Source organism: Hyla sarda, chromosome 2, assembly GCF_029499605.1.
Source record: "Hyla sarda isolate aHylSar1 chromosome 2, aHylSar1.hap1, whole genome shotgun sequence".
Lineage (NCBI taxonomy): Eukaryota > Metazoa > Chordata > Amphibia > Anura > Hylidae > Hyla > Hyla sarda.
In genome coordinates, this window is record NC_079190.1 from 370,295,803 (window position 1) to 370,323,708 (window position 27,906).

The following is a 27,906-nucleotide window of genomic DNA, read 5'->3' on the forward strand; positions in this document are numbered from 1 at the left end:
TCCCCATACTAACAGGATGCTCAGTTTGGTCTTATTGGCTTTATCTACGTCTACACATATTAACTGTATAATTTATATCTATATTTTTAAGCATATTAAAAATTCTCTCTCCAGACGGGGTATACAGTAGTTTTAATTTCGTTTTATCGAGCCCCATATGAAGTTCTACTAGTGCAGTATATTTCAATACTTGTGTATTCCGTCCATCTATGTATTATGTGCAGCTGGACACACTGTAACTGCAGTCAGTTGTGAGGCTTGAGAAATACCAGTGCAACAGGGTCCATTAGGAAAAAAAACTGTATTTTGGTCAACCTCAGATTGAGAAAGCCGGGAAGGAAGAAGGAAGAGGTGTAAAAAGGCATGATGACATGATTATTTCCAAACACCATTGTGTTTCCCTGAAAAACAGAAAAAAAGACATGCATTTCACTCTATTAAGATTAGAAGAACTCACATTCATAAGGAATAAAGAGGTGGTAAATTTTATATCCTAAAAAAATCCCTAATTCTTTCCTTACATAATTCATAGAGATGAGCGCCACTTTATACTGTACATCCTTTGCATCTGTGCCCATGCTCCATACATCTGTGCCCATGCTCCATACATCTGTGCCCATGCTCCATACATCTGTGCCCATGCTCCATACATCTGTGCCCATGCTCCATACATCTGTGCCCATGCTCCATACATCTGTGCCCATGCTCCATACCGCATTGTGGTACCACGCCACTTATATGTGTCATTCCACATGGATTCCACATACAGATTTCTCTCATTGTCAAGAAATTTGCATCCAAATCTGGAATAAAAATGCAAGAATTGAAGACACTTCAGGAATTTCAAGGCTGAGATTTAGGCCTCTTTTTGTCCTGTAAACAAGCCCTTACTGCTTCCTGCAGACTGACTATAGCGTATAGCATGACTACTAACAATGTGGCCACAAGACAATACTTTATAGCAGTGGTCTTCAACCTGTGAACCTCCAGATGTTGCAAAACTACAACTCCCAGCACAAAACGTATGCAAACAGATTCAAACTTAAAACCAAAACGTATCGCACAAAAATGTATGTGTCAAATTGATTTTGTTATGGTACATAAACAGATGTTTGTGGTATAGATGTAAACAGGGCCGGCCTTAGGTGTTCAGGCGCCCTGTGCGTGGTAACCTTGTGGCGCATCGCCCCCCCCCCCCCCCCATTACCCCATAAACATACACAAAGAGGAAAAAAATCTTTGTAACAAATATTTTTTGAAATATTTAATCAGTCCCCTGCCCCCTTAATCAGTCTCATGTCTCCCTTCACCAGTCCCCTGCCCCCCTTAATAAGATGCAGTATAGCTCTCCACATTAGGTGCAGTATAGTTCCCCCACATTAGGTGCAGTATAGTTCCCCCACATTAGGTGTAGTATAGCTCCCCACATTAGGTGCAGTATAGTTCCCCCACATTAGGTGCAGTATAGTTTCCCCACATTAGGTGCAGTATAGTTCCCCCACATTAGGTGCAGTATAGTTCCCCACATTAAGTGCAGTATAGTTCTCCACATTAGGTGCAGTATAGTTCTCCACATTAGGTGCAGTATAGTTCCCCCACATTAGGTGCAGTATAGCTCTCCACATTAGGTGCAGTATAGTTCCCCCACATTAGGTGCAGTATAGCTCTCCACATTAGGTGCAGTATAGTTCCCCACATTAGGTGCAGTATAGCCCACCACATTAGGTGCAGTATAGCTCTCCACATTAGGTGCAGTATAGTTCCCCCACATTAGGTGCAGTATAGCTCTCCACATTAGGTGCAGTATAGTTCCCCACATTAGGTGCAGTATAGCCCACCACATTAGGTGCAGTATAGTTCCCCCACATTAGGTGCAGTATAGCTCACAACATTAGGTGCAGTATAGTTCCCCGCATTAGGTTCAGTATAGTTCCCCACATTAGGTGCAGTATAGTTCCCCACATTAAGTGCAGTATAGTTCCCCACATTAGGTGCAGTATAGTCCTCCACATTAGGTGCAGTATAGTTTCCCCACATTAGGTGCCATATAGTTCCCCACATTAGGTGCAGTATAGTTCCCCCCACATTAGGTGCAGTATAGTTCCCCCACATTAGGTGCAGTATAGTTCCCCACATTAGGTGCAGTATAGTTCTCCACATTAGGTGCAGTATAGTCCTCCACATTAGGTGCAGTATGGTTCCTCCACATTAGGTGCAGTACAGTTCCCCCACAATAGGTGCAGTACAGTTCCCCCACATTAGGTGCAGCATGTTCCCCCACATTAGGTGCAGTATACTTCCCCACATTAGGTGCAGTATAGCTCTCCACATTAGGTTGGCAGTATAGTTCCCCACATTAGGTGCAGTATAGTTCTCCACATTAGGTGCAGTATAGTTCCCCCACATTAGGTGCCATACAGTTCCCCACATTAGGTGCAGCATAGTTCTCCACATTAGGTGCAGTATAGCTCCCCACATTAGGTGCAGTATAGCTCTCCACATTAGGTGAAGTATAGTTCCTCACATTAGGTGCAGTATGTTCCCCTTACATTAGGTGCAGTATAGCTCCCCACATTAGGTGCAGTACAGTTCCCCCACATTAGGTGCAATATTGTTCCCCACATTAGGTGCAGTATAGTTCCCTCACATTAGGTGCAGTATAGTTCCCCACATTAGGTGCAGTATAGTTCCCCACATTATGTGCAGTATAGCTCCCCCACATCAGGTGCAGTATAGTTCCCCACATTAGGTGCAGTATAGCTCCCCCACATTAGGTGCAGTATAGTTCTCCAATTAGGTGCAGTATAGCTCCCCACATTAGGTGCAGTATAGTTCCCCACATTAGGTGCAGTATAGTTCCCCACATTAGATGAAGTATAGTTCCCCCACATTAGGTGCAGTATAGTTCCCCACATTAGGTGCAGTATAGTTCCCCCACATTAGGTGCATTATAGTTCCCCACATTAGGTGCAGTATAATTCCCCCACATTAGGTGCAGTATAGTTCCCCACATTAGGTGCAGTATAGTTCCCCAACATTAGGTGCATTATAGTTCCCCACATTGGGTGCAGTATAGCTCCCCACATTAGGTGCATTATAGTTCCCCACATTAGGTGCAGTATAGTTCCCCACATTAGGTGCAGTATAGTTCCCCCACATTAGGTGCAGTATAGTTCCCCCACATTAGGTGCAGTATAGCTCCCCACAGTAGGTGCAGTATAGCTCCCCACATTAGGAGCAGAATAGTTCCCCACATTAGGTGCAGTATAGTTCCCCCACATTAGGTGCAGTATAGTTCCCCACATTAGGTGCAGTACAGTTCCCCACATAAGGTGCAGTATAGTTGCCCACATTAGGTGCAGAATAGTTCCCCACATTAGGTGCAGTATAGTTCCCCCCATTAGGTGCAGAATAGTTCCCCAAATTAGGTGCAGTATAGCTCTCCACATTAGGTGCAGTATAGTTCCCCACATTAGGTGCAGTATAGTTTCCCCACATTAGGTGCCATATAGTTCCCCACATTAGGTGCAGTATAGTTCCTCCACATTAGGTGCAGTAATGTTCCCCCACATTAGGTGCCATATAGTTCCCCACATTAGGTGCAGTATAGTTCCCCCACATTACGTGCAGTATAGTTCCCCACATTGGGTGCAGTATAGTTCTCCACATTAGGTGCAGTATAGCTCCCCACATTAGGTGCAGAATAGTTCCCCACATTAGGTGCAGTATAGTTCCCCCACATTAGGTGCAGTATAGTTCCACACATTAGGTGCAGTACAGTTCCCTACATAAGGTGCAGTATAGCTCCCCACATTAGGTGCAGAATAGTTCCCCACATTAGGTGCAGTATAGTTCCCCCCACATTAGGTGCAGTATAGTTCCCCCCATTAGGTGCAGTATAGTTCCCCCACATTAGGTGCAGTATAGTTCCACGCATAAGGTGCAGTATAGTTCCCCACATTAGGTGCAGTATAGTTCCCCCCACATTAGGTGCAGTATAGTTCCCCCACATTAGGTGCAGTATAGTTCCCCCACATTAGGTGCAGTATAGTTCCCCACATTAGGTGCAGTATAGCTCCCCACATTAGGTGCAGTATAGTTCCCTCACATTAGGTGCAGTATAGTTCCCCACATTAGGTGCAGTATAGCTCCCCTCATTAGGTGCAGTATAGCTCCCCCACATTAGGTGCAGTATAGTTCCCCACATTAGGTGCAGTATAGTTCCCCCACATTAGGTGTAGTATAGCTCCCCACATTAGGTGCAGTATAGTTCCCCCACATTAGGTGCAGTATAGCTCCCCACATTAGGTGCAGTACAGCTCCCCACATTAGGTGCAGTATAGCCCCCCCCCCCCCGACTCACACACACACACAGACATGCAACCACACATGCACACACAGACAGACAGACAACCACACATGCACACACAGACAGACAAACAGACAACCACACATGCACACACACACACACACACACACAGACAGACACCCACACATGCACACATACACATAGACAACCTTACCTGACCTGCGCTGCGCTTCTCTTCTCTCCGGCGGCGGCCTGACGAGTGACGTCACTGACGTCCTGTGCGGGTCTACGAAGGGACATCACATGCGCGACGTCCCTCTTCAGACTCGGGCGGCCAGCCAACCGGAGACGTGGAGGAGGGCAGGGTAAGTGAAGCCTTCCGGTGTAATGAAGAAAACTGTGCCCTGAAATGGAATGTGACCCTCCGCATAGGGACACAGTTGAGGGAGGGTAGTGGGAATGTAATGAGAGGGAGCGGCCTGCAAAGCAGAAAACTGTGTTCCTGTGCGAAGGGTCACATTCCGCTACAGGGCACAGTTTTCTTCATTACACTGGCATTTAGCGCTGCTTTCCCGAAGCAGGGCTAAATCCCGGGCATCGGGCAATACAAATTATATAAACTTGGTGCAAGCTGTGTCGGCCGCCCGGCGCCCCTGTCGCTATGGCGCCCTGTGCGGCCGCACAGCTCGAACACCCCTAAGGCCGGCCCTGGATGAAAACCTACCCTTGTGTGTGTGGTATAGATGCAAGATTAGTCAGTGACAGAGAACAGTGGTCCTGCAGTTCTCCATCACTAACCCCTTAAAGGGGTGCTCCACCCCTAGACATGTTATCCCTGTTCAAATGATAGGGAAAAACATGTCTGATCGCGGGGGGTCTGGCTGCTGGGACTCTCCGTGATTTCCGTGCCAGCACTGCGGAGTTCATAAACGCAGACAATGAATATGTAAATTGGCCCGGCGAAGCCCCTCCCGCAATTCACTGAATTCAGCAGAGGATCTTCTGCGGAAGATATCTTAGAATCTACTGAACATATTTTAGTCAGCGACCCCTTGTTGGACTCCCGTTCACCCACATTATAACCCAGTGTAGTAGGTTTAGTGTGGGTGAACAGGTTTTCCTTTAACCCCTTAAGGACCCAGCCATTTTACACCTTAGGACCCAACCATTTTTTGCACATCTGACCACTGTCACTTTAAACATTAATAACTCTGGAATGCATTTAGTTATCATTCTGATTCAGAGATTGTTTTTTCGTGACATATTCTACTTTAGCATAGTGGTAAAATTTTGTGGTAACTTGCATCCTTTTTTGGTGAAAAATCCCCAAATTTGATGAAAAATTAGAAAATTTAGCATTTTTCTAACTTTGAAGCTCTCTGCTTGTAAGGAAAATGGATATTCCAAATAATTTTATTCACATATACAATATGTCCACTGTATGTTTGCATCATAAAAATCATGTTTTTTTTTTACTTTTGGAAGACATCAGAGGGCTTCAAAGTTCAGCAGCAATTTTCCATTTTTTCTCAAAATTTCCAAAATCACAATTTATCAGGGACCAGTTCAGGTTTGAAGTGGATTTGAAGGGTCTTCATCTTAGAAATACCCCACAAATGACCCCATTATAAAAACTGCACCCCCCAAAGTATTCAAAATGACATTCAGTCAGCGTTTTAACCTTTTAGGTGTTTCACAGGAATAGCAGAAAAGTGAAGGAGAAAATTCACAATCTTAATTTTTTACACTCGCATGTTCTTGTAGACCCAATTTTTGAATTTTTACAAGGGGTAAAAGGAGAAAATGTATACTTATATTTGTAGCCCAATTTCTCTCGAGTAAGCACATACCTCATGTGTCTATGTAAAGTGTTCGCCGGACGCAGTAGAGGGCTCAGAAGCAAAGGAGCGACAAGGGGATTTTGGAGAGTACGTTTTTCTGAAATGGTTTTAGGGGAGCATGTTGCATTTAGGAAGCCCCTATTGTGCCAGAACAGCAAAAAAAAAAATTTGGAAACTAGACCCCTTGAGGAACGTAACAAGGAATAAAGTGAGCCTTAATACCCCACAAATTCTCACTGCATCCCTCATTCCATTCCATGAGGGGTGTAGTTTCCGAAATGGGGTCACATGTGGGGTTTTGTTCTTTTTGCGTTTGTCAAAACCGCTGTAACAATCAGCCACCCCTGTGCAAATCACCTCAAAAGTACATGGTGCACTCTCTCTTCTGGGCCTTGTTGTGCGCCCCCAGAGCACTTTGTGCCCACATATGGGTAATCTCCGTAGTCGGGAGAAATTGCGTTACAAATTTTGGGGGGCTTTTTTCCCTTTTACCTTTTGTCAAAATGAAAAGTATAGGGCAACACCAGCATGTTAGTGTAAAAAATGTATTTTTTTACACTAATATGCTGGTGTAGACCCCAACTTCACCTTTTCATAAGGGAGGAAAGGAGAAAAAGCCCCCCAAAATTTGTTAGGCAATTTCTCCCGAGTACGGTGATACCCCATATGTGACCCTAAACTGTTGCCTTGAAATACGACAGGGCTCCAAAATGAGAGCGCCATGCGCATTTGAGGCCTGAATTAGGGATTTGTATAGGGGTGGACATAGGGGTATTCTACGCCAGTGATACCCAAACAGGGTGCCTCCAGTTGTTGCAAAACTCCCAGCATGTTTGGACAGTCAACGGCTGTCCGGCAATACTGGGAGTTGTTGTTTTGCAACAGCTGGAGGCTCCATTTTGGAAACAGTGGTGTACCAGACGTTTTTCATTTTTATTGGGGAGGGGTGCTGTGTAGGGATATGTGTATATGTAGTGTTTTTTACTTTTTATTTTATTTTGTGTTAGTGCAGTGTAGTGTAGTGTTTTTAGGGTACAGTCACACGGGCGGGGGATTACAACGAGTTTCCCGCTGCGAGTTTGAGCTGCCGTGCAAAATTTGCTGCATCGCAAACTTGCAGCCTGATACTCACTGTAAGCCCCCTGCCCATGTGAATGTACCCTGTACATTCCCAGGGGGGGGGGGGGGGGGAACCTCCAGCTGTTGCAAAACTACAACTCCCAGCATGCACATTCTATCAGTGCATGCTGGTAGTTACAGTTTTGCAACAGCTGGAGGCACACGGGTTGGGAAACACTGAGTTAGGAAACAGACAATGTTTCCCAACCAGTGTGCCTCCAGTTGTCGCAAAACCACAACTCCCAAACATTCTAAGGCATGCTGGAAGTAGTAGTTCGGCAACATCTTTAGAGCCAGATGTTGCCGAACTACAACTCCCAGCATGCTTGGAGTTGTAGTTTTGCAATATCTGGAGGACTACAGTTTGCAGACCACTAATACAGTGGTTCCCAATCTGTGCCCTTCCAGATGTTGCAAAACTACAACTCCCAGTATGCCAAAACTGTCCAGGCATGCTGGGAGTTGTAGTTCTGCAACATCTGAAGGGCCAGATGTTACAGAACTACAACTCCCAGCATGCCTGGACAGTAAGGGCATGCTGAGGATGTGTAGTTTTGCAACATCTGGAAGGGCACAGTGGTCTCCAAACTGTGGACCTTCAGATGTTGCAAAACTGCAACTCCCAGCATGCCCATACGCCAAGGGCTGTCTGGGCATGCTGGGAGTTGTAGTGTAAGCGGACCAGATGGACCAGTCCAGATCGCTTTACAGCGGTCTGGACTGCTGCAAAGGTCCCACAACGCCACTGAAGATCAACTCACCTGTCGCCACTGCCGCCGTCTCCGCCGCCGGGATCCGGGTCTTCAGGGACGAGGTAAGTACCGGGGCCGGGCCCCAGCACTCCCCCATCCCCTGCCGCGTCCTCCGGTCTTCCTCCCGTCCTCTCCGGACTTCCAGGGACCGGGCAGGGCGGGAGGAAGTAACCCCCCCCCCCCTCCCTGCGATTGGTCGGTTAACTAACTGAGGAATCGCAGGGGATAGGAGGCTTGCCACCTCGCTCCTATACTTCAGCATGGTCCTGACTGTCTGTGACAACCGGTATCATGCAAAATTACCGGGCGGTCGGGTCTCAGAGACCCGATCAGCCCGGTATCGCCGCAGATCGCAGGGGCGATTTCCCTAGCGATTTGCGACGATCGCCGACATGGGGGCAGACATGGCTCCCCTCGGCGTTTGCCCTGGATGCCTGCTGAAGCATTTCAGCAGGCATCCTCTTCCGATCTCTGCCCGGCGTGCAGCAGGGACCGGAAACCGCCAGGACGTCACAGGACGTCCTGGGTCCTTAACCCCTTAAGGACCGAGCCCTTTTTCACCTTAAGGACCGGAGCGTTTTTTGCAATTCTGACCACTGTCACTTTAAACATTAATAACTCTGGAATGCTTTTAGTTATCATTCTGATTCCGAGATTGTTTTTTCGTGACATATTCTACTTTAACTAAGTGGTAAAATTTTATGGTAACTTGCATCCTTTCTTGGTGAAAAATCACCAAATTTGATGAAAAAAATGAAAATTTTGTATTTTTCTAACTTTGAAGCTCTCTGCTTGTAAGGAAAATGGATATTCAAAATATTTTTTTTTTTGGGTTCACATATGTTTGCATCATAAAATTTATGAGTTTTTACTTTTGGAAGACACCAGAGGGCTTCAAAGTTCAGCAGCAATTTTGAAAATTTTCACAAAATTTTCAAACTCGCTATTTTTCATGGACCAGCTCACGTTTGAAGTGGATTTGAAGGGCCTTCATATTAGAAATGCCCCATAAAAGACCCCATTATAAAAACTACACCCCCCAAAGTATTCAAAATGACATTCAATAAGTGTATTAACCCTTTAGGTGTTTCACAGGAATAGCAGCAAAGTGAAGGAGAAAATTCAAAATCTTCATTTTTTACACTCGCATGTTCTTGTAGACCCAATTTTTGAATTTTTGCAAGGGGTAAAAAGGAGAAAATTTTTACTTGTATTTGAAACCCAATTTCTCTCGAGTAAGCAGATACCTCATATGTCTATGTTAATTGTTCAGCGGGCGCAGTAGAGGGTTCAGAAGGGAAGGAGCGACAAATGGTTTTTGGGGGGCATGTCACCTTTAGGAAGCCCCTATGGTGCCAGAACAGCAAAAAAAAACACACATGGCATACCATTTTGGAAACTAGACCCCTCAGGGAACGTAACAAGGGGTAAAGTGAACCTTAATACCCCACAGGTGTTTCACGACTTTTGCATATGTAAAAAAAATAAAAAAATTTTTACCTAAAATGCTTGGTTTCCCAAAAATTTTACATTTTTAAAATGTGTAATAGCAGAAAATACCCCCCAAAATTTGAAACCCAATTTCTCCCGATTCAGAAAACACCCCATATGGGGGTGAAAATTGCTCTGCTGGCGCACTACAGGTCTAAGAAGAGAAGGAGTCACATTTGGCTTTTTGAAAGCAAATTTTGCTCTGGGGGCATGCCGCATTTAGGAAGCCCCTATGGTGCCAGAACAGCAAAAAAAAAACCACATGGCATACCATTTTGGAAACTAGACCCCTCGGGGAACGTAACAAGGGGTAATGTGAACCTTAATACCCTACAGGTGTTTCACGACTTTTGCATATGTAAAAAAAAATATTAATTTTTTACCTAATATGCTTGGTTTCCCAAAATTTTTACATTTTTAAAAAGGGTAATAGCAGGAAATACCCCCCAAAATTTGAAGCCCAATTTCTCCCGATTCAGAAAACACCCCATATGGGGGTGAAAAGTGCTCTGCTGGCGCACTACAGGTCTCAGAAGAGAAGGAGTCACATTTGGCTTTTTGAAAGCAAATTTAGCTCTGGGGGCATGCCGCATTTAGGAAGCCCCTATGGTGCCAGAACAGCAAAAAAAAAACACATGGCATACCATTTTGGAAACTAGACCCCTCGGGGAACGTAACAAGGGGTAATGTGAACCTTAATACCCTACAGGTGTTTCACGACTTTTGCATATGTGAACATTTTTTATTTTTTTTTTACCTAAAATGCTTGGTTTCCCAAAATTTTTACATTTTTAAAAAGGGTAATAGCAGAAAACACCTCCCAAAATTTGAAGCCCAATTTCTCCCGATTCAGAAAACACCCCATATGGGGGTGAAAAGTGCTCTGCTGGCGCACTACAGGTCTCAGAAGAGAAGGAGTCACATTTGGCTTTTTGAAAGCAAATTTTGCTCTGGGGGCATGCCGCATTTAGGAAGCCCCTATGGTGCCAGGACAGCAAAAAAAATAACACATGGCATACCATTTTGGAAACTAGACCCCTCGGGGAACGTAACAAGGGGTTAAGTGAACCTTTATACCCCACAGGTGTTTCATGACTTTTGTATATGTAAAAAAAATTTTTTTTTTTTACCTAAAATGCTTGTTTTCCCAAAAATTTTACATTTTTAAAAAGGGTAATAGCAGAAAATACCCCCCAAAATTTGAAGCCCAATTTCTCCCGAGTACGGCGATACCCCATATGTGGCCCTAAACTGTTGCCTTGAAATACGACAGGGCTCCAAAGTGAGAGCGCCATGCGCATTTGAGGCCTAAATTAGGGATTGCATAGGGGTGGACATAGGGGAATTCTACGCCAGTGATTCCCAAACAGGGTGCCTCCAGCTGTTGTAAAACTCCCAGCATGCCTGGACAGTCAGTGGCTATCTGGCAATACTGGGAGTAGTTGTTTTGCAACAGCTGGAGGCTCCGTTCTGGAAACAGTGGCGTACCAGACGTTTTTCATTTTTATTGGGGAGGGGAGGGGGGCTGTGTAGGGGTATATGTATATGTAGTGTTTTTTTACTTTTTATTTTATTGTGTGTTAGTGTAGTGTAGTGTTTTTAGGGTACAATCGCACGGGCGGGGGTTCACAGTAGTTTCTCGCTGGCAGTTTGAACTGCAGCAGAAAATTTGACGCAGCTCAAACTTGCAGCCGGATACTTACTGTAATCCTCCGCCCATGTGAGTGTACCCTGTACGTTCACATTGGGGGGGGGGGGGGGGGGAAACATCCAGCTGTTGCAAAACTACAACTCCCAGCATGTACGGTCTATCAGTGCATGCTGGGAGTTGTAGTTTTGCAACAGCTGGAGACACACAGGTTGTGAAACACCAAGTTTGGTAACAAACTCAGTGTTTTGCAACCAGTGTGCCTTCAGCTGTTGCAAAAGCTACAACCCCCAGCATGTACGGACAGCGGAAGGGCATGCTGGGTCTTGTAGTTATGCAACAGCCGGAGGCATACTACATTGGCTGGGGATGCTGGGGATTGTAGTTATGCAACAGCTGGAGACACACTGGTTTACTACTTAACTCAGTGTGCCTTCAGCTGTTGCAAAACTACAACTCTCAGCAGTCACCGACAGCCAACGGGCATGCTGGGAGTTGTAGTTATGCAACCACCAGATGCACCACTACAACTCCCAGCATGCACTTTAGCTGATTGTGCAAGCTGGGAGTTGTAGTTACACAACAGCTGAAGGTACACTTTTCCATAGAAAAAATGTGCCTCCAGCTGTTGCAAAACTACAAGTCCCAGCATGCCCATAAGGGCATGCTGGGAGTTGTGGTGGTCTGCCTCCTGCTGTTGCATAACTACAGCTCCCAGCATGCCCTTGTTGCATGCTGGGAGCTGTTGCTAAGCAACAGCAGGAGGCTGTCACTCACCTCCAACGATCCTCGCCGCACAGGTCAGTCCCTCGTCGTCTCCTCCGCCGCCGCTGCTCCTGGGGCCCCGATCCCAACAGGGATGCCGGAGATCGGGGTCCCCAGCACCGGGGGTCGTCTTCCCGCACCCGCTCACGTCCTCCGGAAGAGGGGCGGAGCGGGTTGCGGGAGTGACACCCGCAGCAGGCGCCCTGATTGGTCGGCCGGTAATCCGGCCGACGAATCAGGGCGATTGTGAGGTGGCACCAGTGCCACCTCACCCCTGCTGGCTCTGGCTGTTCGGGGCCGTCTCTGACGGCCCCGATCAGCCAGTAATTCCGGGTCATCGGGTCACTGGAGACCCGATTGACCCGGAATCTGCCGCAGATCGCTGGACTGAATTGTCCAGCGATCTGCGGCAATCGCCGACATGGGGGGACATAATGACCCCCCTGGGCGTCATCGTGAGGTGGCATCAGTGCCAACTCACTCCTGCTGCTAAAGGATGATAGGGGCCATCTCGGACGACACCGATTATCCTTTTTTTCCGGGTCACCAGGGACCCGATTGACCCGGAATTGCTGAAAATCGACGATCTGAATTGATCGCCCTGACTCCTTAAGGATCGCGTATGCAGGGCGTATGCATACGCCCTGTGTATGCAAGAGGTTAAGAAGCCGTAATACCCAAGGTATAAAGCTGCTTTCAGTGTTAGGCTGTTGTTGAAACCGACTGGCAGCCTGTCCAGGACATCCGACAGCTGCCTGAATAAATCCCCTGCCAACGACTGTCGGCTGGGAAGCTTGGGGACCTGGCCCTTCTGGACCCCTTTCAACGCTGCTTTGACAACATGCGATGAAAATATGGACACTCTGTTGAGTTTAGCCAGGGCTAAGAAATGTTGGATGCCTGCTAAAGATAGTGTTGTATGCTAGCTGTAATGTACAGGGTGGGCCATTTATATGGATACACCTTAATAAAATGGGAATGGTTGGTGAAACTTTTCAAGATGGGTGTTGACCATGTCGGACATTTGGAAGTCAGCCATTTTGAATCCAACTTTTGTTTTTTCAATAGGAAGAGGGTCATGTGACACATCAAACTTAATGGGAATTTCACAAGAAAAACAATGATGTAGTAAGGTTCTTGCTTTGCATTTACTTGACAGTTTATTTTGCCTTTTAAATAACAGGGACTTGGGGAAGAACTATGTCATGCCTGGCAAGCATCTGTCAGTGTCCCTTGTAGTGCTGTAACAGGTAGTGTATCAGTTAGTATGTCAGCTTGTTCCTCTTTTCAGTGTCCGGTTGTTCTCTCAGAGTGGGCGATACTACCACAGCTTCTCAGGTACAGGTTCCGCCTCAAGTTTGCTAGTAAGCAGATGCAACTCTTTCTGTCACACAAGGTAGAGTCTAGTATACTGTATGTGATGCTTGATGTCAAGTGTGTGGTTTGTTTATATTAGTTATGAATACTGTCATTCATCCTACTAAGTTGACTTTTGCCCTCTATAGGCGTTCCCTCGGACACGGTTCATGGCACACCTCTGACTGCTTTGCTAAGTTTAAGGTTTTCTTACAGGTATGTATGCAACGTTGCAGACTCCAGCTCGTTTGGAGCCCTGAGCGCAAGTATTAAGCCCATTAGGGCCCCCTGAGCCTGTAGGTGGGGCATATAGGAATCATGGGAGCTGCGTGAGTGTATAAGGCCCCTGCTCCATACAGACGGGACGTACGTAATGTTTTGCGGAACCCTCCCAACCCTCCCTTATTTTATTCTTTTATTATAGGGTATGCCCTCTATAGGCGTGCCCTCAGACGCGGTTCATGGCACACCTCTGACTGCTTTGCTAAGTTTAAGTTTTTTTTTACAGGTATGTATGCAATGTTGCAGACTCCAGCATATTTTGAGCCCCGAGGAAAAGCTATTTTTACCGTAAAAATAAAACCTTTTAAAATAGCCATTTTTTTTATTTCCCCATACAAATAATATATATATATATATAAAAAAAATATATATATATATATATATATAACAAAAAAATATATATATATTTAACAAAAAAAAAAAAAAAAAAAATATATATATATATATATATATATATATATATATATGTATATATATATATATATATATATATGTATCAACAGAAGAATGCAGCAGCACACTGCCAGCACAAGGATATAGGTGAAACATGAATATGCAGTTAAAACATGGAGAGCTATACAGCTATGGTGTAATAGATGCAAATGTGAAACTATGAAATAGTGAGGCACTTAGTTCGCAAATTTGTCTCCGCCGGCGGTCAAATAGCTTGGACCGTCCAACCGCGATAAGGTGGCCTCATTGGGACGGACCCTACACTGTGAATATGCCTCTGTGTGAACAGTTCAGTAAGCATTGCAGGGTCTGGAACATCCAAGACACCTTATATACACACTTGATAGAGGTGGGTGGGGTGCACGGCCAACATGGAGATAGCCACTCCCCCGTATGTGCAATACAGACAAAGAATAAGTCAGCCAGTACTTTAGTTGATACCAAACTATTATATGGACCTGGCCTACAGGTGCACGCTACTAGGCTAGATATACAGCAACAGAAGAATGCAGCAGCACACTGCCAGCACAAGGATATAGGTGAAACATGAATATGCAGTTAAAACATGGAGAGCTATACAGCTATGGTGAAATGTGAAACTGTGAAATAGTGAGGCACTTAGCTCGCAAATTATTATTTTTTTTTTGTTTTGCAGTTGTTTATGGTAAAATGAAAAGTGTTATTACAAAGCACAATTGGTTCCACAAAAAGCAAGCCCTCATATGGTCCTGTTGATGGAGAAATAAGAGTTATGCCTCTCAAAAGGCGAGGAGGAAAAAACTAAAATGCTATAAAGGTAACTTGCTGTGCCCTCAAGGCCAAAATGGTCTGTGTCCTTAAGGGGTTAATAGTGGAAATATGTCCCTGTCACTGCTCTTCCTTATAGCAGCTGCTTTGCCTGACCTGTCAACAGTAATCAGGATGGATCCCCTCTTGTAAAAAGACAGCAGCTGGATATCACAGAAACTGTTTTACAATAGTTTTATTGCGCTAATAAACATAATTGTACTGTACACATGGCTCATACTGCTAAGAGGAATGTACCCTAGGTTACTTACGTATCTTCTCCATTATTCTCATTCCATTCTTGGTATTGGGGCAGAAAATAGTTTAATCTGTGAAATCACAGCAAGTGTGTCTATGTCTGGAAACCCATTGTGAAAACCAATGCCACTCTTATATAGTATATAGCAAGGTTCAGTATTGTCACCTTTGTAGGCTGCTAGTACATGATCCCACTTGGTAGGATAGGCCAGCCCCATGGACTATGCAAATGATGAACTATTTTACTTTTTCTTTTAAATCAGGTGTAAAGGTGACAACTGAACTCAAGCTGGTAGAAGCTGAACCTGAAATGAAAGTTCAAGTAGCTATTTGTACATGTTTGCTTTTGTATAAACCACTAAAAGTATTACTATATAGTTACATAGTTTATAAGGTTGAAATGGAGGGGCAGGCTGTGCTTAACTAGCCTGCCCCCTAACTGGTGAGCCGGGTGTGAAGGTTCCCCTTAAGTTAGCCCCCTCTCCAATGTTTTTCTCCTACCACCCCCCTCTTTTCTGTTCGTTTCCCTGGGAGGGGGTGGGTTGTTAGGGGAACCTGTCCAACCCCTTTAGGCTTATTTTTCTGGGCTATTAGCCCCTTCCCAGGTACCTTATAGCAGATCTAGCGCCTTTTCCCTGCAGTCACCCCTCTTGGGTCCCTTAGGTTGTGCCGCCTTGCCTCCCTTGTTGTATAACGTGTGGTGTTTTATGTATTTTCTTTTATTTACAGTTGTTGGTGTATGGATTCTGAAGTCAAAGCGGACGCTTAGAGTAGGCAAAGATGTGGTGAGTCTGGTGGATGACCTGCCCATCGGAGTCGGTTGGGCAGTACCGCATGGATTTTGACAAAGAATTTGTGTGCCTTTAAGGCTGGTTTGATATGCTAATTTAAAATAAAACCTGTGACAGACCCCTACCCACTTAAACGTGTAAACTGGTGTCCTGCCTCTTTATTTCAGGGGGGAGGGGCCTGGTTGGGTACATTAGGAGCTGGAAGGGTCTCAGCAGTCAAAGACCAGAGTCCATCAATTTCAACCTATATCCCTATTGAGTTGTTCCAGAGGAAGGCAAAAAACCCTCATACAAGAAGTAAAAATTCCTTCCCGACTCCAAATATGGCAGTCAGAATAAATCCCTGGATCAACATTCTGTCCCTATAAATCTAATATCCATAACCTGTAATGTTATTCCTCTCCAGAAATGAATCCAGGCCCCTTTTGAACTCTTTTACCGAGTTCACCATGACCACCTCCTCCAGAAGAGAGTTCCACAGTCTCACTGCTCTCACAGTAAAGAACCCCCGTCTGTGCGGGTGTAGAAACCTTCTTTCCTCTAAACGTAGAGTATGCCCACTTGTGGGAGAGATCTCTGTACTGCCCCCTGATATATTTATACATAGTTATTAGGTCGCCCCCAAGCCTTCTTTTTCTTAACTAAAGAACCCTAATTCTGATAATCTTTCTGGGTACTGTAGTCTTCCCATTCCCTGTATTACTTTGGTTGCCCGTCTTTGAACCCTCTCCAGCTCCACTATATCTTTCTTGTACACTGGTGCCCAGTATTGTACACAGTATTCCATGAGTGGTCTGACTAGTGCCTTGTACAGTGGTAGAATTATCACGGGCCTCTATGCCCCTATTGATGCACCCCATGATTTTATTTGCCTTGGCAGCAGCTGCCCGGCACTGGTCGCTACTGCTAAATTTACTGTTAACTAAGACTCCTGTCTTTTTCCATTTCAGTCATCCCAAGTGTGCTCCCATTTAATACATAATCCCAGCCTGGATTTTTCCTCCCCATGTGCATAACCTTACATTTATCAGTGTTAAACATTGTCTGCCACTTCCCAGTCCCAACCTCCAACCTATCCAGATCCATTTGTAACAGTGTACTGCCCTCTATTGTGTTAACCACTTTACATAGTTTAGTATCATCTGCAAAGATTGCTACTTCACTATACAATCCCTTGACAAGGTCATTAATAAATATGCAGTATTAAATAGAATAGGACACAAAACTGACCCCTGTGGTACCCCACTAGTAACAGTCACCCAACCAGAATAAGTACCATTAATATCCTCCCTCTGTTTCCTATCACTGAGCCAGTTACTTACCCACTTACACACAATCTCCCCCAGCCCAATCTTTCTCATTTCATGTACCAATCTTTTATGTGGCACTGTATCAAATGCTTTGAAAAAATCAAGATATACGACATCCAGCGATTCCCCCTGGTACAGTCTGGAGCTCACCTCCTCATAAAAGCTGATCAGGTAAGTTTGACAGGACCGATCCCTCATAAACTCATGTTGATTTCGAGTCACACAATTATTTTGATCAAGATACTCCAAAAAAGCATCTCTTAGAAACCCCTCAAACAATTTACATAATACTGAGGTTAAACTAACAGGCCTGTAATTTCTGGGGTCACTTTTTAACCCCTTTTTAAATACTGGCACCACATTTGCTATGCGCCAGTCCTGGGGAACCTTCCCTGTAACTATAGAGTCCTTGAATATTAGAAATATGGGTCTGTCTATTACTTTACTTAACTCCCTTAGAACACTGGGGTGAATGCCATCTGGACCTGGTAATTTGTCTATTTAGATTTTTTGTAGGTGGCACTGTACTTCTTCCTGGGTTAGACAGGTGACCTGTACTGGGGAGTTTACCTTATCTTGCTGTATTTCACCTGGCATTTCATTTTCACCTGTGAATACAGTGGAGAAGACTGTATTTGATATATTTGCTTTTTCCTGTTCCCCGTCTATAATTTCTTCCTCATCACTTTTTAAAGGGCCAACACTTTCATTTCTACTTAAATGGGCACTGTCAGATACAAAAACTTTTGTTGTACATCTTGGCAAAATATTAACCTTTCTAATATACTAAATGAGAAAATGTTATTTTCTTTTTATAGAAATCATGGCTTATAAAATCATGGCTTTGTCCAAGCTGAAGCACAGGCATGGACAAAGTCCAGTCAGTGAGGGTGGGCTAGCACTTCTCTGTGCTCTCTCTTGTGTGATAGGACTCCTCTGTGCTCTCTCCTGTCTGATAGTACTCCTCTGTGCTCTCTCCTGTCTTATAGTACTCCTCTGTGCTCTCTCCTGTCTGATAGGACTCCTCTGTGCTCTCTCTTGTGTGATATGACTCCTCTGTGCTCTCTCCTGTCTGATAGTACTCCTCTGTGCTCTTTCCTGTCTGATAGCACTCCTCTGTGCTCTCTCCTGTCTGATAGTACTCCTCTGTGCTCTCTCCTGTCTGATAGCACTCCTCTGTGCTCTCTCCTGTCTGATAGTACTTCTGTGCCTGATAAGACAAGAGAGAGCACTGAGGAGTACTATCAGACAGGAGAGAGCACAGAGGAGTACTATCAGACAGGAGAGAGCACAGAGGAGTGCTATCAGACAGGAGAGAGCACAGAGGAGTACTATCAGAAAGGATAGAGCACAGAGGAGTACTATCAGACAGGAGTGAGCACAGAGGAGTACTATCAGAAGGGAGAGAGCACAGAGGAGTACTATCAAACAGGAGAGAGCACAGAGGAGTACTATCAGGCAGGAGAGAGCACAGAGGAGTGGTATCAGACCAGAGAGAGCACAGAGGAGTACTATCAGACAGGAGAGAGCACAGAGGAGTCTTATCAGACAGGAGAGATCACAGAAGAGTACTATCAGACAGGAGAGAGCACAGAGGAGTGCTATCAAACAGGAGAGAGCACAGAGGAGTACTATCAGACAGGAGAGAGCACAGAGGAGTAATATCAGACAGGAGTGAGCACAGAATAGTCCTATCAAACAGTAGAGAGCACAGAGGAGTCCTATCAGAGAGGAGAGAGCACAGAGGAGTCCTATCAGAGAGGAGAGAGCACAGAAGAGTACTATCAGACAGGAGAGAGCACAGAGAAGTGCTAGCCCACCCTCGCCTGAGCTTCAGCTTGGACAAAGCCATGATTTTATAAGCCATGATTCTATAAAAAAGAAAATAAAGGGAACTTGTGGACAGAATTTTAGAACTCTAATGATTGCAGAGTACAGTTGTTACTCTATGTAATGAACCATGTACTGTACTTGGTATGACAGCTTTTGGTTACCTGCTGTAAGCTTACACCTATGTTATTTATATAGTTGTAAATATATGTTGTATGTTATACTGTATCTGTTAATCCTGTCTGATAGTACTCCTTTATGCTCTCTCCTGTCTTATAGTACTCCTCTGTGCTCTCTCCTGTTTGATAGTACTCCTCGGTGCTCTCTCCCTTCTGATAGTACTCCTCTGTGCTCACTCCTGTCTGATAGTACTCCTCTGTGCTCTCTCCTGGCTGATAGCACTCATCTGTGCTCTCTCCCTTCTGATAGCACTCCTCTGTGCTCTCTCCTGTCTGATAGTACTCCTCTGTGCTCTCTCCCTTCTGATAGTACTCCTCTGTGCTCACTCCTGTCTGATAGTACTCCTCTGTGCTCTCTCCTGTCTGATAGCACTCCTCTGTGCTCTCTCCTGTCTGATAGCACTCCTCTGTGCTCTCTCCTGTCTGATAGTACTCCTCAGTGCTCTCTCTTGTCTTATCAGACACAGAAGTACTATCAGACAGAAGAGAGCACAGAGGAGTGCTATCAGACAGGAGAGAGCACAGAGGAGTCCTATCACACAAGAGAGAGCACAGAGGAGTCCTATCAGACAAGAGAGAGCACAGAGGAGTCCTATCAGACAAGAGAGAGCACAGAGGAGTTCTATCAGACAGGAGAGAGCACAGAGGAGTACTATCAGACAGGAGAGAGCACAGAGGAGTCCTTTTAGACAGGAGAGAGCACAGGAGAGTACTATCAGACAGGAGAGAGCACAGAGAAGTGCTAGCCCACTCTCGCCTGTGCTTCAGCTTGGACAAAGCCATGATTTTATAAGCCATGATTTCTATAAAAAGGAAAAAAAGGGAACTTGTGGACAGAATTGCTGAACTCTAATGACTGCAGAGTATAGTTATTACTTTATGTAATAAACCATGTACTGTGTTTGGTATGACCACTTTTGGTTACCCGCTGTAAGCTTACACCTATATTATTTATAAAGTTGCAAATATATGTTGTATGTTATACTTTATCTGTTAATCCATTTAAATAGAAAATCTCTCCATTTACAGTGAAGAATAAGGCCCTTCTTCTGAGAAAAATGATGGAGGTTCTGGAAACCTCAGAATTTCCCTATCTTACATTCCATATCTCACCTATCTGAGAACGCAGTCATGGGCATACCACACAGCAGACCCCCCCCCCCCCCCCCATCCCAATTATCCTATCATATATAGTATAGATGTGCTTTATCCCATCACATATAGTATATCTTCATCTTGAGGAAGCTGCACTTTTAGTTAATGTCTTACTGTAAATGTTTATCTGTGAACGAGGAAGAAGACACATTGGGTAGGATTTACTAAGCCTGGCTTTTCACACGTCAGTTTTTTTTTCCATTGTCTGTGACTCCACATCCTAGTGAAGTGAACTCACAGATAATGAATAAGTAAATTGAGCTGGCGAACTTCCTCCCCTGCGTGCCATTCACTGAAATTAGCAAAGGATATTTTGGGGGATATATCTCAGGACCTACTGTATATATTTAAGTAAGTGACCCCTCATTGGACTCACACTTCCTTTAATACGCAATTTGTATTAAATGTCAGAAAATGATAAATCTCAAACATACATGAACAGCAGAATTTCACAAATATTTTAACCTCTTAAGGACGCAGTGCATACCTGTACACCCTATGTCTGCTCCGCTGCTATGACGTGGGGTCACGAGCTGACCCCGCGTCATAGCGGGTCAGTCCCGGTGGCTATCACATCACCGATCGCGGTGATGTTTGGTATTAACCCCTTAGACACGGCAATCAAAGTTGATCGCCGTGACTAAAATGAAAGAAAAAAATGCATCCCGGCAGCTCCGCGAAGCTGATCTGGACCACAGCGGTAAAACCGCGGTGTCCAGATCAGCTGAGAGGCTGGGAGGAGGGTCCCTACCTTCCTTCTCGCTCTCTGATTATCGCTCTATTGCTCCATGCCTGAGATCCAGGCTGGAGCAGGTGAGCGCAGAGAACACTGATTAATGCTATGCTATGGCATAGAATTAAACAGTATATGCAATCAGAATATTGCAAGTTATAGTCCCCTATGGGAGCTATGAATGTGTAAAAAAATGTTTTAACAAATTTGATTTAACTCCTTCCCTATGAAAAGTTTGAGTCACCCCCCTTTTCCCATAAAAAAAATATATATATGTAAACAAAAATAAATATGAACATATGTGGTATCGCCGCGTGTGTAAATGTCCGAACTATAAAAATATAATGTTAATTAAACTGCATGCTCAATGGTGTACACGTAAAAAATAAAATTCCAAAGTCCAAAATTGTGTATCATTTGGTCACTTTGTATACTCTAAAAAAAAATTTAGAAAAAGAGATGAAAAAGTCCATTCAAACAAAAATTGTACCGATAAAAACTTCAGATCACGGCGCAAAAAAGGAGCCCTCATACCGCCCCGTATGCGGAAAAATAAAAAAGGCATTGGGGACAGAAGAGGACATTTTTAAACGTACTAATATTTGTGCAAAAAGTTATAATTTTTTAACAATAGTAAAACAAAATCAAACCTATATAAATTGGGTGTGTATCATTTTTTTCATAAGGACCTACAGAATAAATATAAGGTAATTTTTTTTACCAAAAAGTGCACTGCGTAGAAACAGAAGCCCCCAAAAAGTGTCATGTTTTTTTTTTTCAATTTTGTGCCACAAAATTTTTCTCCGTAGATTTTTGGGTAAAATGACTGATGTCATTACAAAGTAAAGTTGGGAGCACATAAAACAACCCACATATGGATCTGTAGGTGGAAAACTTAAAGTGCAAAAACGGAAAAACCTTGAGTCCTTAAGGGATTAAAATATAGATACTAAAATGGAAAACTTGGGGGGAAAAAAACCATCACCATAAAAGTGTATTAGTTCCAATTATCGGGGAAAAATTGTCTTCTATGTTTTCCTTTCCCTTTTTTGTGTTATAGATTTACATATATTGTATTTATTGCTATATGTATCTTAAATCTTCAGAACATGATGCTGGATTTTGACAGTGTACAGAGTCAGCCAACTGTTTTCTTTCTACAGGAAATTCATGTAATATTTTACGAGTACAGTTTCCTTATGTCTGTATGTCAACATAAATTTTGAAATTCCTGGTCAACTGGCTTAACAATTCAACTAAAGGTTCCTTATCTTATGCAAATACTGTCACCAATATCAATCAATACAATGTCATGTGTATGTTCAGGAAGTATAAAAAAAATAAAGAAATGAAAAATTTCAAAACTCTGCGTAATTTGCTTATTTTCACAAATCCATTCAAATATTCACATTAAACTGTTAAAGACACCGGACGAGAACCAACTCCATGCGGCTCCAGGCTGCTTTCAATAGCTGAGGGCTGCCGCTACTCACTGCGGGTTCAAATGCACTAAACCCAATACATAGGGTAACAGTGTGGGTGAACCGGATTACACTGAGGTATCCCTTATCTGGATCTGAAGTCTGGTTCCGGAGATTTATTAGCTAGCATTGCTAATTTGGAAATGGCCATCTTTGCACAATGGAAGGTGGAAAGGTATATCGGTGATGAAGGAATTAGGGCAGGGATGCTGGGTATGCCGGATCCCATCTCCATTGCGTAAAGCTGGCCATTTGCAGATCAGGAATGCTGGTTTATATTGTGTGAGTGAACTGGTCCACTAACACTATAAGGATAAGGGATGAGATGTCTGATCACGGGGGTCCTGCCACTGGGGATTCCCGCAATCTCTCATGCAGCACCCATCTTTGTGAGCTACATGCAGCCCTGGAGGTTCCGAGTCTGAAGCCTCATGACCAGGGGGCTGGAGTATCCTGACGTCACGACCCACCCCCTCAATGCAAGTCTATGGGATGGGGCGGGAAGGGGAGTATCGTGATGTCACTCCCCGCCCCCTCAATGCAAGTCTATGAGAATGGGGACAGAGTCATGACGTCACGATACTCTGGTCCCGTGGTCGTGAAGCTTCAGACTCGGAGCCTCCAGCACTGCGTGCCGCTCAAAAAGGTGGGTGCTGCATGAGAGATTGCAGGGGTCCCCTGCGGCAGGATCCCCGCGATCAGACATCTTATCCTCTATTCTTTGGATAAGGGATAAGATGTGTTAGGAGCGGAGCACCCCTTTAACTGTTTAAATGACACTTTCAAAACTAATAGTAGCATTTACAAAACAGAGCTGAGTATTATTGGTGGTTCAGGGGTCTGATTGTTCCTATTGGACAAAATTACAGGGAACCGATCCATTGTGATGGCAGCTTTGGGCCTTCTAAGGACCTTGGAGCCTGTTGTGGCAAAACTAGGTTGTACTAGCAGATAATTCCATACATTGCATTAGTAATGCATTGAGTTAAATAAGCAATCAAATACTGGTCCTAAAATTTAAATCACCTCCTTTTCCTTATTTTTCAAATAAAAAAAATGGTTAACAAAAAAACCCTCCATAAACATATTTGTTATCACCACGTGCGGAAATGTCAGAACTATTAATATATGATGTTAATGAAGCTGCAAAGCGAATGACATGAACATAAAAAAGAATACCAAACATCAATATTGTGGGGTTTTGGTCACAAAAAAAGGAAAAACAAGTGATGAAAAGGTAAGAAAGCATTATTAGGAAGATCTTACAGAATGTTATCCTGCAGAGTAGAGATGAGCGAATCGAAGTTGACGAACCTAAATTTGTTACGAATTTCATGAAAAATTCGCTTTGCAACGAATGCAAATATAGCCGCGATTCGATCGCGCAAATCGCTTCATTAAACTTAATTTTACAGCGTTCCAGGCTATTGGAGACCTAAGATGGTGGATCCACATGTGAGTACATGGAGCAGGGGATTATGGGAGGGCGGGAAACAGCGGTGGGAATGAAGGTAGGCGGGCTGACCCTTAACCACATGTGAGATGCAGCCTATCAGTGTTCACTGACCCCTGTGATGTCACAGCCCCTATATAATCGGCGGCCATCTTGCCTCTCTTCATTTCATCTATGCACTCAGATGGAGAGGACGGGACTGCGTGTGTGTGATTAGCTGATACCACAGTGTTACACTGCAACTGCTAGTCACATCAGCATTGGGGAAAGACAGGAGTGCAGAGTGCTGTGCTGTTACACTGAGAAGGGTCATTGATTGCTAAACCTCCTATTCACGTTATTGAGCATTGCAGCAGAGAGGGGCAGATAGCTGTCAGCTGCATCATAAAGATCTCCAAGCTGCCTGAACTTTATCAACTATCTTACCACCTCATTTTTTCAGCGCAATTCAGTAATTTTTTTTGCTCCACAAATCATCTGCTGCTCAGAATTGTGTGACAGAGTGCAATTTAGGGTTTAATCCCTGTATTTTTTTATTGTGGTGCTGCACTGTTGGGTCCTGCTGCTGTTCACAAATACGTTCTTTTTCAGCGGATTGTAGCGCATTTGTCTGCCCTCATACGTGCAGAACACACAGGGAAAGTCCTTACTCCTGGCAAAAGAAATCACCTGCTGGTGTTTTAAAAAAAAATACTTATTTTTTCCTGCGTATAGTTGCGCATATTATTGCCCTCATCAGTGCATACTGCATAGGTACATCCAAGTATTGTACCATTTAGTACCTGTTAATCTGTCAAGGTGCTCCAAACTGTCAAAGACCAAACAATAGTATTCACCTGCTGGTGTTTTATAAAAAATACTTATTTTTTCTGCGTATAGTTGCGCATATTACTGCCCTCATCAGTGCATACCGCATAGGTACATCCAAGTATTGTACCATTTTTTACCTGTTAATTTGTCAAGGTGCTCCATACTGTCAAAGTCCAAACAATAGTATTCACCGGCTAGTGTTTAAAAAAAAATAAAACAGAGTTTTTTCTGCGTATAGTTGCGCATATTACTGCCCTCATCAATGCATACCGCATAGGTACATCCAAGTATTATACCATTTAGTACCTGTTAATCTGTCAAGGTGCTCCATATTGTCAAAGTCCAAACAATAGTATTCACTGGCTGGTGTTTAAAAAAAAAAAAAAAAAGCATAGTTTTTTCTGCATATAGTTGCGCATATTACTGCCCTTATCATTGCATACCGCATAGGTACATCCAATTACCTCATGCATCAGCCAACTCCAGGCTGTGTCATTCAGGCAATATATAGGTAACACCTGCTGTCCTAAATATTCTTAAAAACATTTTTAAAATGGTTGTTTTTTTCTTTGGGATTCTGAAGCCCTGGTGTGTACTCAATGCTGCTTCCTGCTACACTCTGTCAGCCTGTTGGTCCTGCGACAATGTGCTACTCCGCCTCCACATCCTCCACTGTGTCTTAAGCCTCCACTGCCCGGACAAGTCTCAGTGGCCCTTCAGCATATCATGTGTGCAGGTCACGGCGGTGTCACGTTGTTCTTCACATGGTTTGCCTTGGCGAGAAGTCTTGGAAACAATGGCCGGTCAGGGCAATGGAGACGCTGCGCTTACATCTCACGGCCACATGAGTCCTGTGGGGGCTTGTTGGATTTGGTCCTTTGTACCCACACGCTGGGGTCCGGGACACTGGAAGTTTGTTTTAAATTTCAAATCAAAAAATGATGGCGATGCTGGGCCTGGGTCTGGGAATTTAAAATTTTCCCATAGGTAGCACCCGCTATCCAAAATCTTTTAAAAAAAATTCTAAAATTGTGGTGTTTTTTGGGGGGATTGTGAAGCCCTGGTGTGAACTCGTGCATCAGCCAACTCTAGGCTGTGTCATTCAGGCAATATATGGTTTACTGATGCCTCTGTGGGGCCTGGATCTGGGAAATTCAAATTTTCTCATAGGTAGCACCCGCTATCCAAAATCTTCGGTTTAAATTTCTTAATACATCTTTTAATCTTAGGGATTGTGAAGGCCTAGTGCCTACTCATGCTGCTGGCACCTCTGCTGCTGGCTGTGCCATTCATTCACTATATGGTCTCATCATGCTGCCAACGCCTCCATGCTGTGCCATGCAGCCACTATATGGTCACCTCATGCTGCCAACACCTCCACGCTGTGTCATTCAGCCACTATATGGTCTCCTCATGCTGCCAACATGTCCACTGTCACGATGCCGGCTGGCAGGTAGTGGATCCTCTGTGCCAGAGAGGGATTGGCGTGGACCGTGCTAGTGGACCGGTTCTAAGCCACTACTGGTTTTCACCAGAGCCCGCCGCAAAGCGGGATGGTCTTGCTGCGGCGGTAGTGACCAGGTCGTATCCACTAGCAACGGCTCACCTCTCTGGCTGCTGAAGATACTGAAGAAAGGCGAGGTACAAGGGAGTAGGCAGTAGCAAGGTCGGACGTAGCAGAAGGTCGGGGGCAGGCGGCAAGGTTCGTAGTCAGGGGAGATAGCAAAGGTACTGGTACACAGGCTATTAAACACACAAGGAACGCTTTCACTGGCACTAAGGCAACAAGATCCGGCAAGGGAGTGCAAGGGAGGAGACTAGATATAGCCAGGGAACAGGTGGGAACCAATTAAGCTAATTGGGCCAGGCACCAATCATTGGTGCACTGGCCCTTTAAGTCTCAGGGAGCTGGCGCGCGCGCGCCCTAGAGAGCGGAGCCGCGCGCGCCAGCACATGACTGCAGGAGACGGGAACGGGTAAGTGACCTGGGATGCGATTCGCGAGCGGGCGCGTCCCGCTGTGCGAATCGCATCCCCAACGGCCATGGCAGAGCAGCGCTCCCGGTCAGCGCTGACCGGGGAGCTGCAGGGAGAAAGACGCCGTGAGCGCTCCGGGGAGGAGCGGGGACCCGGAGCGCTAGGCGTAACAGTACCCCCCCCCTTAGGTCTCCCCTTCTCTTTATCGGGTAACTGCCTCCCCTGGGATGAGGACACCGGGAAAGGATGGAGGGATTCCTCAACGGCAGGCAGAACCGCAGGAGTAGGAATGGGGAGAGAGGGCAGAGGGCGAGACCTGGCACGGGGCAGTGTGACACCAGGACGAGGGCCATGAGGGGACACAGAAGCTTGCCTGATGGAACTGGGAGGGGGGGAAGGGCATTTCCTGTGGCAGGCAGAGTCCTTAATGACCTTAGGGGGACCGGATACAGGAGGAACCACAGAGTTACGGCAAGGGTTACTGGGAACCGGTTTTAGACAGTTCTTGGAACAAGAGGACCCCCAACTCTTGATCTCCCCAGTGGACCAATCCAGGGTTGGGGAATGAAGTTGAAGCCAGGGAAGTCCAAGGAGAATCTCCGAGGTGCAATTGGGGAGGACCAAAAGTTCAATCCTCTCGTGATGAGATCCGATGCTCATAAGAAGGGGCTCCGTGCGGAAACGTATGGTACAGTCCAACCTGGCTCCGTTGACCGCGGAAATGCGGAGTGGCTTGACAAGACGGGTCACCGGAATATGGAATTTATTCACAAAGGAGTCCCGAATAAAATTCCCAGAAGCTCCAGAGTCCAGGCAGGCCACGGCTGAGAGGGGAGAGCTGGCTGAAGTGGAAATCCGAACAGGTACCGTGAGACGTGGAGAAGCCGACTTGGCATCAAGAGACGCCACACCCACGAGAGCTGAGTGCGAGCGTGCGTTTCCCAGACGTGGAGGACGGATTGGGCAATCCACCAGAAAATGTTCAGTACTGGCACAGTACAGACAAAGATTCTCTTCCTTACGGCGATTCCTCTCTTCCAGGGTCAGGCGAGACCGATCCACTTGCATGGCCTCCTCGGCGGGAGGCCTGGGCGCAGATTGCAGTGGAGACTGTGGGAGAGGTGGCCA

The 27,906-nt window shown here is 45.0% G+C and overlaps 2 long non-coding RNA genes across 3 annotated transcripts in view; one reads left to right on the forward strand and one right to left on the reverse strand.

Annotated features, from left to right (window-relative positions):
* LOC130356631 (uncharacterized) overlaps positions 1-27,906 on the reverse strand; it is a 38,266-nt gene continuing 10,360 nt past the window's right edge. Inside the window, exon 3 of the long non-coding RNA XR_008888951.1 lies at positions 1-401. This is a non-coding gene — a long non-coding RNA (uncharacterized LOC130356631). The remainder of the gene's footprint in view (positions 402-27,906) is intronic.
* LOC130356632 (uncharacterized) lies at positions 13,429-15,983 on the forward strand. Of its 2 annotated transcripts, none has more exons than XR_008888952.1 (3): positions 13,429-13,497; positions 14,672-14,812; positions 15,790-15,983. It is a non-coding gene; the product is annotated as an uncharacterized LOC130356632 (long non-coding RNA). The 2 variants fall into 2 exon arrangements; XR_008888953.1 differs by lacking the exon at positions 15,790-15,983 and adding an exon at positions 15,324-15,372.